This window comes from Serinus canaria, chromosome 9, assembly GCF_022539315.1.
Source record: "Serinus canaria isolate serCan28SL12 chromosome 9, serCan2020, whole genome shotgun sequence".
Taxonomy (NCBI): domain Eukaryota; kingdom Metazoa; phylum Chordata; class Aves; order Passeriformes; family Fringillidae; genus Serinus; species Serinus canaria.
Genome location: NC_066323.1, coordinates 1,551,514 through 1,566,739, shown reverse-complemented (window position 1 = coordinate 1,566,739; position 15,226 = coordinate 1,551,514). Strand labels below are relative to the sequence as shown.

General features: G+C 49.6%; 1 protein-coding gene across 1 annotated transcript in view; it reads right to left on the bottom strand.

Moving 5' to 3' along the window:
- The window catches only part of SCHIP1 (schwannomin interacting protein 1), a 35,311-nt gene that overhangs the window by 17,082 nt on the left and 3,003 nt on the right, over positions 1-15,226 (bottom strand). The window lies entirely within an intron of this gene.

Below are 15,226 nucleotides of genomic sequence, written 5' to 3'. Positions count from 1 at the left end.
TGGCTGGAAGGTGAGGACACAGCAAATGTAATTTTCAATCCTCTTTTAGTCTGGACACAGCACTTCCAAGGGGCACTAAAACACCCAGAGAGCGATGATGGGGTCACAGGCTGGGCTCACACCATGCCCTGGGCACTGCCAGCCAGGCAGGGAACAGCAGAAATTCCATCCTCCCCTCCTTCCCTCCATTCCAAACAGGATTTCTCCTGCTCCTAGGCCCAGCTGTTCAGGGATTCACATGACTAAATCCAGGAACACTTGCTCAGGGCAGCTCGGATTTGATTCCCCCACACCAGATGTGCCTCTAGGAAAAAAAAAAGCCTTTGTGGGATCATCACCCTGCCCTAGCTTTCCCAGCTTCCCACCAGCACAGACAGGCTGGAGCAGCTGTGGGAGGATGGATGGAGAATCCCTGGAGTCCCTGTGCAGCTGGGGCACGGATGGAGAGAACCCCCAGACCCTCCTCCCCAGTGCTCTCTCTCTCCCCTGCAGCAGTAGAGCTTAAAAAAAAAATAAAGACACTTCATTTAAAAAGAAATAATTAATATATTCTGCATAAATTTTTCAGAGAGAGTGAAGTCATCCTTGGTTTTTCCTGGATCTGCAGAGAATCCCATTCATGCAGACATCCAAATAAAAATTCATCCAAATAAACCATCCCCACTCTGCAATCTGCTGCACAACCTTGGCTTTGTTTGGAGAAGGATCTGTGGCAAGCTAAAAGTGGCTCCAAGCATTACATAAACTCAAATTCCATTTATTCTGTGCATCACAAGAAAAACTCCCAATCTCCCCCCTCAGTGGAACCACACAACTTCATTTTCAGTGGCACAATTCCTAAAGCTGGATCAGAAGTGCTTACAAGGGAATTTCGAGGAGGTGAGGTCTGAGCCCAGCAAGGATTCACTGCTGGGAATGGGGAGGGTCCAGTGGTGACCCAAGGCTTGGTGCCAACCTCCCCATTCCCAGGGCTGGAGTGGATCCCACTGGAATCAAAGTTTCTCCCAGAGAGAGCCAGGTTCACCTGCTGCAGCAGAGCCACCTGCCCCCAGGCAGGATCTGCCCCCAGCACATGGAGCCACGGAGGTGGGAAAGGGCAGGAATTATCCCTGACCTCTGGATTTGCTCCTCTGCTGCAGCCCCGTTTGCATTCCCCGGCAGGCAGGCAGGAGGTGGGCAGGCAGGTAATGATTAAAGCTGAGAGGGATTAATGGGAGGGAAAGGCTCCTGGCAGCTTTCCAGCTGGGTCAGTGGAAGCAGCGATGCTCTGGGATCAGGATGAGCACGGGCTGGGCACAGAGAGCAGCTCCTGGGACCCCCACCCGCCCCTTTGCACTGGGAAAAGAAACCCGGGGTGCCTGCCCTGCCCGGGCTTTAATCTCTTAATTAAAGCACCCCCAATTTAAGGGGTCTGATACCACTTGTGGGATGATCCAGACAAGCTTTCCCAAACCAGCTTTGGATTAGGAATGTGTGGCTTGGGAATCCCTGGAGAACATCTCCAGAGGGGCTGGCAGTGAAACCCTGCCCTCCAAACCCCTCCAGGGGGATTGGGAAGGTGCTGCTTGGGCATGCCCTGGAGGTGAGGTGGGCACCAGGAACGAGCCAGGCCTGATTCCTGCATGCCCACAGGGGGAATTCAACCCCATGGCACAGGCAGCACATCCCTGCCCACAGACATGCGGGGGAAAATAAACCTCAGCTTCACCAGACTCTCAAATTCTGCCCGTGAGACAATGGAATTGCCAAAATTATTCCTCTACAGAAGGAGGAAACTACAGAGGAAATATCAGAAATACCGAAATTATAGAAAAATATTAGAAAAATAGAAATTGCTTTCCTCTGCAGAAGGAGGAAACACCTGATATCCCAAATTCTGGGGGGAAAGAGAATTTCTGCTTCTGGGCTTGTATTTTTAGGGTTTTTTTGTTGTTTTTTTTTTTTTTCCCCCCATTCTTAAGCTCCTAGGAGCCCCCAAGGCACATCCCAAGCCTTGTCCCAGGGAATTCCCAGGCTTTCTGCATTCCTGGCTGCCCCAGCTCCAAGGAAATCATTAACAGGGGAGGGAGGAGCACAGGGAGGTTATCGGCTCTCCCATCCCCATTCCGGCTGGGAAATCTCTCCTTCAAAGGGATAAAGGCGGCCAGGGAAGCCGATCCCTCCCATTGCCGGTGCTGGGAGCCGTGGGAAGGAGGGAGGGAGGGATGCGGGGTTATTACTCACAGCCAAGCCACATCCAGCCCTTTCCCGGCGTTTTTGGCATTTCCCACATTTATTTTTACACACTCGTGTCGTGCTCTGATCACCCCCAGCCACAAGGGCTTCACCCACAAACCTTTGGAATGGGAAGGGAAAGAAGCAGGAGCAGCAGCAAGGCAGCCCAGACATGGAATTCCTGCTGGACACACCAGGAATGCTTTCCTGCCCACAGGCATTCCCAGAGGGGCCTTATCAGCTGGGAAGGTTTATTTTCCAGGCTGGTGTTGGCCAACCCACCCCGCTGATACAAAAGCCAGGCTCAATAAGTGATTTTTTTTTTTTTTTCAAATCCCAAAATAAATGTGCTGCTGGAACGTGGAACAGGTGAAAATCAGGGAGGAGTTCAAGAGCTGGGAATGCTTTGTCTCAGTTTTCAGAGAATTGCAGGATCGGGGAATGGATTGGAAGGAATTTAAAGCCCATCCAGCCCCACCCCTGGGAAATTTTCCCCTATCCCAGATTGCTCCAAGCCCTGCCCAGCCTGGCCTTGGACACTGCCAGGGATCCAGGGGCATCCTTGGGAAAATCCATTTCAGCCCCGCCCCACCCTCCCAGCCAGGAATTCCTTCCTGATATCCCATCTAACCCAGGCACTGGGAGCCATTCCCTGGGTCCTGTCCCTCCATCCCTTGTCCCCAGTCCCTCTCCAGCTCTCCTGGAGCCCCTCCAGGCCCTGCCAGGGGCTCTGAGCTCTCCCTGGAGCTTTGTCCTCTCCAGGTGAACATTCCCAGAGCTCCAGAGGGGCTCCAGCCCTGCAGCAGCTCCGTGCTCCCCTCTGGGATGATGATCCTCAGGAAAACACCCACCAGAGGGAGAGACAGGGACCCAGCCCAGCCCAGCCCCAGCACTCCAGGATGCTCCTGCTGGGCTCCCAAAGGCTTCCCAAGCACAGCAAGCTTGCATGGAAGCAGGAATTATACCCAGCATCCCGGGATTTCAGCTCTATTTGCTGATGATTTCCTGGGAGTGAGGGATTTAGCTCCTCTTTAAGCCCAGTTAAGCTTTCCCTGGGTTTAAATCCAGCAAGAAAAATAAAGGAAAAAAGCGATTATTTTTAATCAGTTAATACTCGACATCTGTTGGAAAGGGGAGTATTTGTTTGGATTACATCCATGGATAATGCTCTGCACTATTCCTTTTCTACTGAAGGACGAGGATGCCCAGGGCTTTTCCCTCATTTTGGATGTGTTGCTCTGCTCCAGGTGGGAATAAACCTCCAGCAGGTCAAAGACCCAATGTCCTTCCCTTTTCCAAGCCTTTTTTACTTCCCTGGGATTTTCTGGATCCTTTACAACCCCACCTGAAGCACCAGAGATGGATTTGGGATAAAAACACACAACCCAACCAGGATGTTCCCTTCCCTAAAAGCCTGGAGCAGAAGGATACAGCAATTCCCCATCCTGATTCAAACACTTCACAGGGAATTGCAGGGACTCATTTAAGGCACCCGAGTATTTATAACTCTCCAGTGATATAAAAGCCACCAAACATATGGAAAACAAGCAGATTTTTCCATGGAAGCCATCCAGGAAGGCTCAATGGTACCACACAGGCTTCATTTCCAGCGGGACAATTTCTAAAGCTGGATCAGAAGTGCTTAAAAGGGAGCTCTGATGGTGAGGTCTGAGCCCACCGAGGATTCACTGCTGGGAACAGAGAAGGGAAGGATCCAGGGAGAGCTCAGAGCCCCTGGAAGGGCCTGGAGGGGCTCCAGGAGAGCTGGAGAGGGGCTGGGGACAGGGATGGAGGGACAGGACACAGGGAATGGCTCCCAGTGCCAGAGGTTAAATGGGACACTGAGAAGAAATTCTTCCCTGTGAAGCCTTGGAATGGATTTTCCCAAGGATTCATCATCCCTGGAAGTGTCCAAGGCCAGGCTGGAGCAGCCTGGGATAGCTGCAGGTGTCCCTATGGCAGGGATTGGGACTGGATGACCTTTAAATTCCTTCCCACCCAAACCATTCCCTGTCTCCATCAATTTATCTCCAGCACTTCAGGAGTGTGGGGAGACAGAAAAGCTCCAGCTGCCTCCTTGCAATTTGATTTATTTCTATTGTTAGGAATCAACAGTTCTTGTGGAAAATGCAGCATTCCCAGTGTGCAGGATCTATGGAGAGCACCACAGGAAAAATCAGGTTTTATCTGAGCATCAATAAAGTCACAAATTCCTCGCTCTGCAGCACAATTTGGGGGAGGATTTGTAGCAAATCCCATCAGTTCCCAACGATTTTCCCCAGTTTTGGCTGGCACACACAGACCTGGCACTCCAGGCAAACAGAGGGATTGGGCTGGGTGGGATCTGCCTGAGCTGAACCCCAACCAATCCTCACCCCACCAGAGCAGGGACAGCTGTCCCCACAGAATTCCCAGTCCTGGAGGAGCACAGAGTGTCCCTGCCTGCAGCTGCTGTGCCCCAGCTCATCCCTGTGCCTGTGCCAGGAGCAGCCTGGCACTGCCAGCCGGGACATCCACACCCGGCACGGAACTCTGGGAACCAGCTCTGCCTCCACATCCCATTTTCTGCTCCAGGCTGGCTGGATTGATGGATGCTGGCAGCACCCATCCCCTCCCAACCCATCTGGAAAAGATTCCCAAAGTTTCATCTGTATTGATCCAGAATAACCCAAAATCATTAAAAGTGACCCATAAGTTACACCCTCATCTGATCTCTGACTACAAATTTAGGATTTTTTATCAGCCCTGCTCAAATCCATGGGCAGCACATCCAGCTTGTCCAGCCAAATTTCCCTGTCCCTCCTCTCCCACTTATTTTGTTCATTTTCATTTTTCCAATATAAATTCGCAATATTTGAAAAGAGATTTGAAAAATACAAAATTGCCCCCTCCAGCCCCATTTAACAGCAGCAGGGAGAGGAATGAATGGATTTTAACAAGAGGGGGAAAATGGCCCAACAAGGAATTTTCCCTGAAGATGAAAGACAGGGTGGGACAGCAGGAATTATTTGGAAACCTTGCTGGATTGGGAGCACAAACAGAAATCCCATGTCCCCTACTCAACACTTCAGTTACTGCTCTGGGGAATGTTCCTGGTTGGAATATGAAGCCATTGAAATGTGGCAAAATCCCTGGAATTGCAGGCTGAGGGAAGCCCAGGCTGATTTAAATCCAGGGCATTAATTAAGTAATTAATTAGTCCTGAGTGTGGAGTGTCCAGTGTGCTGCACCTGCATTCAGCTACAACAAAAATCAGGTTATTAATTAGAAATAAAGCACTGAGCCAGAGGGCAAAATCTGGGAATGGGGATGGGATTATCCCACTGCTATCACTTCCAGCCCATCCATCCTTCTCTGTTCCCTTTGTGCTTCCTGGTGGGAGCAGCTGAGAGGCTTCGTTTCTTTATGGCTTTATTTTGTAATTTTAATTGCAAAAGGGGTGGCAAAAGCCCAGGACTGGGACTTGCAGGCTGCAAAAATAAACACAGCACGCTACAAAGTGGATGTGCAATGAAAAAACATCTTTTTAAACAGAGCCAAACACCAAAAATAGGAATATCCTGAGCCAAACAGGTGACAGCAGCGGCCTTTAAATGCCTCCTCAAAAAAGGAGTGACTTTGCAGGGACAAATCTTCCTCTGAGTCATGGTCAGGACAAAAATAGAAGGGGATTTTTCCCTCAGCTCTGAAGGCTGATGCCCATAACTCCAAAGTTTTTGGCAGAAATCCACTCTTTTTGAGGGGCCTCCTCAAAATATGCACCCAAGTGTCCCCAGATCGGAGAGGTTCAAACCCTGCTGGGATCAGGGATTTTGGGAAGGATGGAGCAAACCCAGCTGGATGAATGCAGGTGCAGCACACTGGACACTCAGGATTAATTAATGAATTAATGAATCATTGGATTTAAATCAGCTCTGTTCCCTCTGCCTGCATGGCCAGCCTGGGATAGGGATCCCTAATTCCAGGGATTCTGCCACAATTCAAAGGTTTCAGATTCCATCCAGAAATGGCTTTTGGCCCCAGACCAGGAACTTAGTGGTTGCTCAGGAGAGGATGTGGGATTTCTGTACCTGCTCCCACCCCAGTGGCATTTCCATGGAATCCCTGCTCTCCCAGGCTGATCAAAGCCCTGCTCTTGCTTCAGGATAATTTTCCATTTCCAGCCTTTAAGAAGTGGATGCAAAGATGATTTTTGGAATTTGTCTGCCAACCCCAGGGTCACTGGGAGAAAGGAAAAAAAAAATGAATCCTCTTGTCTGGAGCTGCCTGGCTCACAAATGTGATTCCTCCTCAAAAGGCGTCACTGCCAGCTCCAAAAACAATTCCCTCAGGGATGAGAAATCCCACTCCTGCCTGCTCTGGACAAGCACTGAGAGTGCAGACTCAGTAATTCAAATAAGACAGGGCAGGCACAGCGAGCAGGAGGCTGGAAAAAGCTAAAAATACCAGGATAAGCAAGGGTGGATCCCAGCTGAGCCTCATTAGTCATGGAGCGAGGGAGCTGCTGGTGGCACAGCAGCACCATATAAGAGCAAGAAAACAACTCTGGGCTCTTAAATCTCCTTTTCCCCCCCTCCTGTTCCACCTCAGGCATTCTTTTCTTGCTCTGGCAGCCTGCAGCTTTTCCTGGAATCTTTCCCCAGGATGGAGATCCAGGCTGGTTCATTGGAAGGTGTCTGCTGGAACCAGGCCAGTTTTTACAGACAGGCACGGGAGGGGTCGTTTGAGGTTGGATTTGGGATTTTTTGGGTGTTTTTTTTCTTCCATTGATACCATCAGAGTGAGCCTTTGAGTTGAGCCATGGAGTTCCTGGTGGCAGGAATTCCCAGGAAAGGCAGAGGATTCCCTGGGATGAGCACGAGTTGTATCTTGGGATGGAGCCACAGGACAGCAGAGGGATTGGGCAGGAGGGGGGGCTCAGGCTGGGCTGGAGCTGAGCCTGGCTCGGGAAGCACTGGCACAGCTGGATTTTCAGGAGAAAATGGAGAAAGGGAATGGGGGGCACCCAATCCGAGGCATGGGAAGGAAAGGAGGTGGTGATGCCTCGTGCAGGCTGGGCTGGAGCAGGGGCTGGGCAGAGTCCCAGAATAAAGCAGGGATTGATTCCAAGGATCTCCTCCATGGACCCACCTTGGGCAGCACCAGAGCCCAGCCAGGGCTGCCCCCAAGATGACCCAAAATGGCCCCAAAATGCACCAGCGCTCCCGGGGTCTCTCCCTGGGATCAGCTCTGCTCCATTCCCACCTTGCAGTTCATTGTCCAATTCCCCTTTAGGTTATGAAGTCTTATTTCAGAATCTGAGAAATAGAAAAGCTAAAACCTGAGGCAGCAATGGCAATGGGAAGACTGGATGCTCCAGCAGGGAATTCCAGCTCCGAGGGACAAATAAATCTCCCTGCTGTGTTGGGAGCACAGGAGTGCTCAGCTTCTCCAAGGAATTCTCATCTCCATGCTGGGAACAGCAGCACAGGGATGCTCCTGGTGCCTTTCCCCAGGAAAAGTTTATTTTCCAGGAAACTGTTATTTCCCCACCAGCTCCATGCTTACAGAGTTCCCTCCACATCCATTCCTGTAACAACCAAAATCCTCTCCCAAAGCTGCAGCTGCAGCCTCGCTGTCCCCTCATCCCTGGCATTCCCTCGGGGATCAGGGCCCGGAGCTGGAGCCCGGCCTGGAACGGCTCCTGTTTGGTGCTGCCGCTTTGGTTTGGGCTGGCACAAACCCCGGAGCCACCGGAGCCGCTCCCGGGAGTGAGCGCAGTGCGGGATCGGCGGGCAGCGCCGGCTGCCAGCGACTGAGATCCCGAAGGGCCCAGAGATCCCAAAGGCCTCCGGAATTCCCAAAGGACCCAGAGTTCCCAAAGGGCCCCAGAATTCCTGAAGGCCTCCGGAAATCCCAAAGGGTTCAGAGCTCCCAAAGGACCCAGAGTTCCCAAAGGGCCCCAGAATTCCTGAAGGCCTCCGGAAATCCCAAAGGGCCCAGAGTTCCCAAAGGGCCCAGAGCTCCCAAAGGCCTCTGGAATTCCCAGAGGGCCCCAGAATTCCCAAAGGACACAGAGCTCCAAAGGCCTCTGGAATTCCCAGAGGTCCCAGAATTCCTGAAGGCCTACGGAATTCCCAAAGGGCCCCAGAGCACCCAAAGGCTTCTGGAATTCCCAAAGGCCCCAGAGCTCCCAAAGACCCCCACAGTTCCTGAAGGCCTCTAGGATTCCCAAAGGCCTCCAGGGCTCCCAAAAGCCTCCAGTGTTCCCAAAGGCCTTCAGAATTCCCCAAACCCTCCAGCATTCCTAAAGTCTGCCACAATTTCCAAAGTCTCCCAGAATTCCCAAAGGCCCCCACAGTTCCCAAAGGCCTCCAGGATTCCCGAAGTCTCGCAGAATTCCAAAAGGCCTCCAGAGCTCCCAAAGGCCCCCAGAATTCCCAAAAATCTCCAGCATTCCTAAAGGCTCCCAGAATTCCCAAAGGCCCCCAGGGCTCCCAGCATCCCCAAAAGCTTCCAGAATTCCCAAAGGCCCCCAGCACTCCCCTGGCCAGCTGTGGAAGCCCCTGGAATTCCTTCTGGAGCTCTCCAGCCCCTCTCCTGGAGGGGCAGCAGTTCCAGTTCTACATCCCAGTCGTTCCAGGAGTATCAAATGTAGGGATAACAAGGAAGGAGGGGTTGGGAATGGAGAACAGAGCTATCCCAAGACAGCAGCACCATTTCCTGGGAATAACAGACATTTCTGCTCCATGCCAGAGGGACGGGATGGGGAACAGCCCAGGAGCAGCACTGCCAAACTCATCTTGCAAAATGCATTTTATTTACATGGAATGTGGCACATGGGGACAGGGTGAAATGTGGGGAGTCCTCATCCTGTGACTTATGCACAGCCTGGATTGGAATTTCCTGGGAATAGGCACAATTCCTGCAGCCTCTGAGCAGGGAGAAGGGCTGGCTGAGCTCTGAGCACCTATTTTGAGCCATTTAAATATAATTAATATATGTAAATATCAGCTAATTTGGCCACTTGAGGATGGATTCCAAGGAATTCCAGGAGAACAGGGAGGCTGTGGCCAAGGTTTTCAGGAGCATGCCCTGATTTTCACCTACTCTGCCCTTCCCAGAAGCAGACCCTTGGAAAAAGCTCTGGAGGAGTTTTCCCAGCAGGATGGCTCCCAGCAGCTCCCAGGGCAGCCAAGCTGGGAATGTTCCTCTCAGGAAAAAGCCTCTTGGAGCTTTGCAAGGCCCAGCTCAAAGCTGCCCTTCTGCTTTTAAACCCAGAAATAATAGATGAGAAAGGAAAGAGCAGCTGGGATGAGCCAGGGAAAATGCTAAGAGCTCGGATATTATGCATTCATGCAAATGCAGAACACTGAGAATTCCACATGGAAAAATGATTCCCACAATTATTTTTTTTCTCAACTCCAAAGAGCAGCTGATGATCAAACACCTGCCAGGCCAAGCAGCCAGAGCAGAGGATGACCCTGCTGCAGAATGCTGCTATTTCCCCAAATCCCTCTTTAATAAATCCAATATAGGAATTACACAGAATAAAAAGTTTGGATTCAATTTTTAATAACTCACTAAAAGCATTTGGATTCCCCAGGGGCCACACACACCAGCAGCTTTTGTGTGCATAAAGAATCCAGCACTTTAATAGAGTTCTCTTTTATTTTTTAACATTGCCTCACCACAGAGGGGATTAAATCTCAGCCTGGCACTTCTCTTTCCTTGGAAATCCCATTTCCTCTCAGATTTCCAGAGGAGCAGCAGGAATAAAGGGCCCTGGGTGTGATTTTCTCATTAAAGGAGATCTATAGATCACTGAGCTGCACTCCCAGATGGGGGCTATAAATAAAATCTCCCACTCTGGTGACGCAAACGGCTCCCCAGGGAGAGATGAGGTGCCCCAAAATGATCCGAGGGCTTGGAAAAGCTGGAAAACCTCCAGGGAAAGAGGGATTATGGAGCACCTCGTGTGAAAGGATAATTGGAACAGGAAAAATCATTTTCCACTGAGTCCATGGGTGCTCTGCTGGAGCAGGATTGATTTCAGAGCCAGAGCTGGAAGAGAGATTTTTAAATCTTTTTAGTTTTAACTGAAGAAATTCCTACACAAAAGCAGAATTATTTGGGATTGAGGAGCCCGAACACACCAAATTCTGCTTCTCCTCAGCCCCCTCAGCAGTGCTGCTGTGCCCAGAATGCCACAGGAATTCCTGGATCATGGTGGCCAGACTTGGAAAACATTGAACTGAGCAGACGTTGGGATTATTTCAAAGAGCTTCATTTTTATAAAATTAAATTAACACCTACAGTGAGACGTGGGGAGAAGCTGGGAAATCACATTTCCTCCCAGTGGGGATTACACCCAACTTGGGTGAATTACAGTGGGATTTTATCTATCCTTACAAAGGTTTTCCCCTCCAAAAAGTCCATTTTCCCCACTAAATCTGCTGCTCCCTTAAAGCTTCTTTGGGCTGCAGCACATCCTGAGGAGATGGGGACACAAATTCACGTCACTCATATTGATTTTTCTGGTTTTTTTTTGCTGTTAGGAGGAAGAGTAATGGTGCTTAGAGCAATTTCTTCACAGTTTCTACACAAACTTTATCAAATAATCAAGTGCTGCACCTGCTTTCCCAACCAGTTAAATCCAAACCACCTTAAATCCAGGCAGAGAGGAAGAAGGAAATAAATCACAATTCCTGCAGCTCTTATCACTGCTAAGGCAATCCTGCTGCTCACAAAAACAAACTCTGTGAGGGTGTGGGGGACGTTTGGAGCATTATTTACAATATTTGAACAGTTCTTTAAATACTTAAACAATGTTTAAATCATGTAGAATAATTAGAACATCCCTGAGGTCCCTGGCATTTTGGGGTCAGGACAATCCTGGTTTTCCAGTGCTCCTCAGCAGATCTTCAGCCTGGTTGGGGTTGCACTGAACAAACCCATTTTCCTCTGGTTTTTAAATATCCTCTGCCTGCAATTTCTCCCTCCACATGCACCTGGATTTTCCACAATTCCAGGTGTTCCAGACACCCCATCCCACATCCATCCTCTCCAGCCACAGGGAAAATAACAGGTTTTGCACAGCACAGGGCAGTTGGGAGAACTGAACCCCCCCTGCCTTGCATTTATCCCACTTAATAAGCAAGGAATATTTGCCTAAGTACATAATTATTATCCTGGGAAATCAAAATTCCTGCTGCCTGCTGCTATTCCAACCTGAGACACTTGGGTTCAAGTGGGAATTTGAAGAATTAGGGGAGGGGTGCCAGGCTCCAGAGTCTCTCTATTTTTTAAAAAAAAACCACTATTCTGAGATATTCCAAATTTTGCCTGGCCTAAATGCTCACTCCTCTCCTCGGAAATCTTTTGGATTCCCTCCTTGTGATTCCCAAAGACCAAAAATACTCATTTACAATAAATTTTACTGGTTTTACAGAGCCAGATCACAACGATGATCCCTTAGCATCACATTAAAGGGAGATTTACTGCTGCCTGCACCACAATTAGTGCTAGAAGAATCCAACTTTTCCAGCTTTTCCACATCCCACAGGAAACATTCACTCACCAACCGCCTGGGCTCCATCACCTGCAGGAATTCACATTATGGCAGCACTGGGATAAAGGAGAATTATCCATCCAGGCAGAATCCACAGGCTGTTCCCTCCTGGGTTTGGCACTTCCTTTGAGGAAAGGCTCAGCAGCAGTGATGGGAATCGAGTTTGTCCTCAGGAATTTTAATCCTGGGAGTTTTTCCTGGCCAGGTTTGGGGAGCAGCAAAGGCTCATCCTTCCAATCTATGGAATTCCCACCTCAAAAATAGCTCTGGATGTTTTCCCAGGGAATGGCACTGCTCACTTGGGCAGGAGCAGGAATCTCCCAGCCAACCTTTGAGCTGGGTGCGAAGTGGCCAAAGTCCAGGGCTCTCCTGAGCCACCATTCCTGCAGCTCATCCCACCCCAGGGCTCTGGAACCACGCACAGTCACAGCTTTGTCCACACTCAGCAGGTTTGTTTTCCATGTTAAAGCCTCCCAACAAATTAATTGCCCTGGAGAAGCTCCCTGATGATGGAGTTCCCTTTTCCAGGTGCTCAGATCCAGCAGGGACAGGAGCTGCCTGTGGACAGGGAAGGTCTGGCTGAGCAATGACAGAAATGCAATTTCCTGCAGGCAGAAATTCCCACACTGGCAGCTCCTGGCTGGAGAAATTCCTTCCAGGCATTAATCCCTGGCTGTTCCCTGCTCCCATCCCAGACATCATCACATCCCTGGGGAGGAGGGAGCTCACACTCCAATCAAGCAATGAAGGCTCATTTTAAGTGAGAACCAACCCACTGCCAACCTCCAAGCAGTATTTGCTCCCTGAGTGTCTGGGCCAGCGCTCCAAGGTGGATCAAGGCTTTACACCAAAGGTCTGGGCTGGATCCCAGCCCCCATTCCCAAAAATCCTGCTCCACCAATACTCCCAAATGGCTTGAACAAGCACCTGTGGCTCCATTTCTCTCCTCCCTCGTGCCAAGCTGGTCCATACATTTCTCCTTCCATTCTGGCTGCTCTGATCCGTGAAAATCAGATTTCTGCCCATGGCCAGTTATGAAATTATTTCAAGATTTTAGTCCATGCTTTGAATTAGTTTCACATTTTCAGAGGGACACAGGCAAGAAGGAGGTATTCACGTGGTCCATGCTAAATTCCATCCTACAGCTTCTGGAATATCCTGGGCTAACCCTGAAGTCTTTCCACAGAATCATTAAGATTGGAAAAGCCCTCTAAAACCATCAAATCCAAAATGAATCCACCACCATCGTCTTCACTGTTAAACCACGTCCCCAAGTGCCACTTCCACAGGTTTTGAACCCTTCCAGGAGGTTCCCAGCTGCTTTCAAAAGCCGACCTGAGGCTTTTCCACCCTCCCCAGGGTGAGCTCAGGACTCTGGGCGCTCTCTGCTGCCTTCCAGGGCAGCCGGGCACTGATGGGACAGCTCCGAGGGAAGCAGGAGCACCATGCCCACCTCCAGAGGCTCAGCACAGCCTGGAGGATCAGCAGCCCATGGAAAGACACAAATATAATTTCCTGAAGCACTGGAAATGCAGGAGTCCAAGTGTCTGGACAGATGTGGGACTCCTTGGATTCCCCGCCACGGGGACGGGATAACCACCAGCGATCAGGCTCAGCACAGGCTGGAATGTTCCAGGGATGAAAAGATAAAATCCAGCACTGAAAGCTCCTGCAGAAGTCCTGGAAGCTGCAGGGATGAGCTTTTAGCAGCACTGCCTGCACTGAGCCTGGTGGGCAGCACAATTCCTTGGGCAATTCCATCCCTCCCTCCCTGCCCTGCCTGTCACGGCTGGGTCTGCCTGAGCCACCTCCCCTCCTGCCAGTGTTTCCCTAATTGACTGCAGAATTTGCAGATCTCCTTCCCAGCCAATCCCTCCTATTGATTGTAATTATCCTCCGAGAGGCAATGGGAGGAATATCAAAGCCATTAAGGCTGATTTGGATTTGATTCGAGCCATTAGAGACACAGCAAGCGGAGCCTCGCCGCTTCCCCGGCACCTCCTCGGCTCCTGAGGGCCATAAATCATCCCGTGGCACATTTGGTACTGCCTTGGATGCAGCCAGGAGGGGAGGAAAGGAGGAAAAATGGAAAAAAATGGGAGGGGGTGGCTTCCTGCAGCTGGGTGAGGAGGTTGAGCCAAGCATCTCCATAGTGAACCCTCTGAGCTCCAAGTGCCTTCAGGAAAGAGGTTTCTGCTCTTAGGTGGAGTCCAGAAATCTCCAGAGTCACTCAGGCTTGGAGGGACCTCATCCACTCAATCCAGCTCCAAAACCAGCCGTGTCATCCTTTTCTGGGGAGAAAGATAGGAATAGTCTCCATTTCTAGACAGCACCTGCCCTCCTGGCCCACGGGGAGCATCGGGGAGCTGGGGACACTGGGGACCCCCACGCCAAGAGCAGCCTGCCCATGGATATGGGAATCCAGGCTGGAGCCATCCAGGGCCATCCCACCCTGCTGGGCCTCAGGGGCTGCCAGTGCCAAGCAGAAGCTGCCAAACCCTTCCCAAATTTCCTGGCAGGAGCTTCCAGGCACCCTCAGCCTGTCTGCAGCCCGAGGGAGCAGCCTTGGCCTCCCACCCCAGCTGGAAGCTGAAGCACAGCCCTGCCCACGGCATTGATGGCATTAATGTCCCTTTCCAGCCACCCAGGGCACATCTCTGCAGCCAAGGATGTGACCAAAGGTCCCTCCTCACTCCGACCTTGCCTGAGTGCAGCTGCAGCATTCCCAGCCCTCCTTGCACTCCAGCCCAGCCCCTCCTGCCTGGGAACTCCCAAAGCCACGCTGGGGCTTCCTTGGAGTGGGAATTTCCTTCTCCTGCGAGCCCAGCCCGGTCCCTGTCCCTCTGCACTGTCAGTGTGACATGCTGAGATGGCATTTCTGGTTTGGATTTAGATGTTTATTAGCTTTTGTTCCTGTTACAGCATTAGAAGTTGTGAGTTTTACAGTATTTTATTTTAACATCACGAAAAAATGGTGATCTATTTCTTTTTATAAGGTTTCCTAAGGGTAAATTGGTTAATTAAGAAATGACGTTTAAATTATTTTTATCTTTAACTTTACTAATTATTTGTGCTTTGTAATGTGGATTTTTAAATTTAATTACATAATATTACTTAAACTTATGAAGAAGAAGGTGAAGAAGGTTAAGAAGGACTAGTTTCTGTTTTAAATTTTTTATCTTGTTTATATATATAACTATATTTTAAAACTTATAGTTTAAAGTTTTCTACTATGTGGTATTATATATTTTATTTAAACTACACATTTATAATCTTAGTTTTATTATTATATATATTTATAAATCTATATAACTATTATTTATTATTTATATATATAGTTTTATATTTATATAGGTTTTATTTATATATTTAATTTTGGAAGTTTTATATTTAATATATTTTATATTAAATATAATATATTATAACTAATCTAAATATTCTATTTATAAATAGATATTTATA